The sequence below is a fragment of the Budorcas taxicolor genome, chromosome 16 (genome assembly GCF_023091745.1).
Source record: "Budorcas taxicolor isolate Tak-1 chromosome 16, Takin1.1, whole genome shotgun sequence".
NCBI lineage: Eukaryota > Metazoa > Chordata > Mammalia > Artiodactyla > Bovidae > Budorcas > Budorcas taxicolor.
In genome coordinates this window covers 33,770,763-33,773,398 of record NC_068925.1, presented here as the reverse complement: position 1 = coordinate 33,773,398, position 2,636 = coordinate 33,770,763, and the positions used below count along the sequence as shown (strand labels likewise).

The window sequence follows — 2,636 nt, the reverse complement described above, 5'->3', positions numbered from 1 at the left end:
TACTTTGCCAACAAAATCCAAAGCTATGGTTTTTCCAGTAGTCATGTATGGATGTGAGAGTTGGACTATAAAGAAAGCTGAGCACTGAAGAATTGATGCTTTTGAACTGGGGTGTTGGAGAAGACTCTTGAGAGTCTCTTGGACTGCAGGGAGATCAAACAAATCAATCCTAAAAGAAATCAACTCTGAATATTCATTGGAAGGACTGATTCTAAAGCTGAAACTCCAATACTTTGGTCACCTCATTAGAAAAGACCCTGATGCTGGGAAAGATTGAAGGCAGGAGGAGAAGGGGATGACAGAGGACAAGATGGTTGGATGGCATCACAATTGAATGGATGTGAGTTTGAGCAAGCTCTGGGAGTTGGTGATGGACAGGGAAGCCTGGGGTGCTGCAGTCTATGGGATTGTGAAGAGTTGGATACAACTGAGAGACGAAACAACAAAATGTTCATCAAAGAGGCCCCACTCTCAATTGAACTCTAATTACCTCTCAAGGCCCCACACCGCAAATACCATCACACTGGGGAATACAGTTTTTTTCTACATATACATTTTTCAGGTGGCACATTCATTCAGTCTGTAGCAGGCATAAAATGATTTTATGACTCAGGAGACATTCTATTGCTTTGGTACTCTTCACAGACTTTCCTATCTCTTGGTCTGATGGAACAATCAAATAATTAAAGCAAGTAAAAGCATTTTTTACATAAGCTTTGTATAACAGTAAATTGTATCATGTAAACAGAAGGTAGTTGGAGTGGCTGCCTGATCCTATTTTCCTAGTGGCTCTGAACAGGCTATGTGATCCTATCCTCTGACAGATGGGCTATGTCACTGCCATATCAATTTCAGCACGCAGTGGACCAGAAAACACTGCTTCTGGGATCTGAAGACCTCTCCTAATGCTTGCCTTCCTGAGGCTTAGTGATTCTCATCCTTCCTTCAGTTTTTAAAATATCATTATTTATTATTTCATTTTTGACTGCTCTGGGTCTTTGCTGCTCCCGTAGACTTTCTCTAGCTGTGGCAAGCAGGGGCTACTCTTTGCTGCAGTGGCTTCTCATTGCGGGGGCTTCTCTTGCTGTGGAACACAGGTTCTAGGTGTGTGGGCAGCAGTAGATGTGGCTCACAGGCTCAGTGGTTGTGGCACAAGGGTGTACCTGCCCTGCAGCATTTGCAGTCTTATTTCCTAGACCAGGGATTGAACCCACGTCCCCTGCATTGGAAGGCAGATTCTTAGCCTCTGGACCACCAGGGAAGTCCCCCTCCCTTTCATTTTATAGTCTACACTAATAGCCTTCCAAGAATTTAATATTTTCCATTAATCGTAATCGTTTTTGCAACCTACAAGCAAAAGAACTACCCAACTTTTTGGTAGGGTCTTTTTTTAAATCACTTTATTGAAGTATGATTGACATACATCTTGAGCAAGTCTTTAGAAGTATATAATATGCTGCAATATTCGATATGTGACAGTCTTGCCAAAAATGTTTACATAAAATTTAATTATGAGGACGTGGGTTTGGGTGAACCCCGGGAGTCGGTGAATGGACAGGGAGGCCTGGCGTGCTGCGGTTCATGGGGTTGCAAAGAGTTGGACATGACTGAGTGACTGAACTGAGCTGAGCTGAATTATGAGGAAATGAGAAAATAATGGACTGAGACCTATTATGAGACAATTAGTGTGGCCCCTTAGAGCAAATCATTATCATAATAAGTCAACAAAATTCTGAGGGCTTCTGTTGTAGATTAGCAGAAACCAGAGACGCAACAGCCAAATATGATGTGTTAACTTTGGGTTTGGGTTTTGTTTGTTTGTTTTGACATTAAGTTTAAGCCAGCTTTTTACTCTCCTCTTTCACCCTCATCAAGAGGCTTTTTAGTTCCTCTTCACTTTCTACGATTAGAGTGATATTGTCTGTGTCTGAAGTTGTTGACATTTCTCCCAGGAGTCTTCTTGATTCCAGCTTGTGATTCAAGTCTTGATGTGGGGAAAGGTGCAAAATATGGAACGCTTCATCAATTTGCATGTCATCCTTGCACAAGGGCCAGGCTAATCTTCTCGGTTTCGTTCCAATTTTAGTATATGTGCTGCTGAAGCCAGCACTAACTTCAGGTTTTGAATTATTTATAAAAAATCAGCTTTCAAAAACAACTCTGAGTCAATTTAGACTGGAAATGAGTAAATACTACAGAATTTTTAGTGTCACTTATGTGAGACAATGTACCGAAGTTGACCTGAAACAGACACAGTTATTTCTCCAGAAAAGATGATTTATTCAAGATCAATGAGAGTTCCATTTCTGGGTCTGCAGCCATGGGAAGCCACATAAGTCACCCCATGACAAGGGAAGGAGAATGCTTTTATAGTAGGGAAAAGGAAGCTGGGAGGGCTACAAATTGTCCATGGCTTTCATTGGCTGAGTCCTTGCCAGGAAAGAAGAGGAGTTTTTCTTTTTCCTCTGCTAGGCTCTGCTACCCTAGAAGGGAGTGAGAGCTTCCCCTTCTAGTGCTTTGACTCTAACTGAGATTTTTTATTCATTCATTTTTTTACAATAGAAAATAATTTTATTCTTAGGAAACATACTGAAATGTTTAGTTGGGTCATGTCATCTACTTTCAAATGACTCACA

At 41.2% G+C, this 2,636-nt stretch overlaps 1 non-coding gene across 1 annotated transcript; it reads right to left on the bottom strand.

Moving 5' to 3' along the window:
• Positions 1–2,003: 2,003 nt before the first annotated feature.
• Positions 2,004–2,110, bottom strand: LOC128061920 (U6 spliceosomal RNA). The gene has a single exon (XR_008200771.1). It is a non-coding gene; the product is annotated as a U6 spliceosomal RNA (small nuclear RNA).
• Between the last annotated feature and the right edge of the window lie 526 nt (positions 2,111–2,636).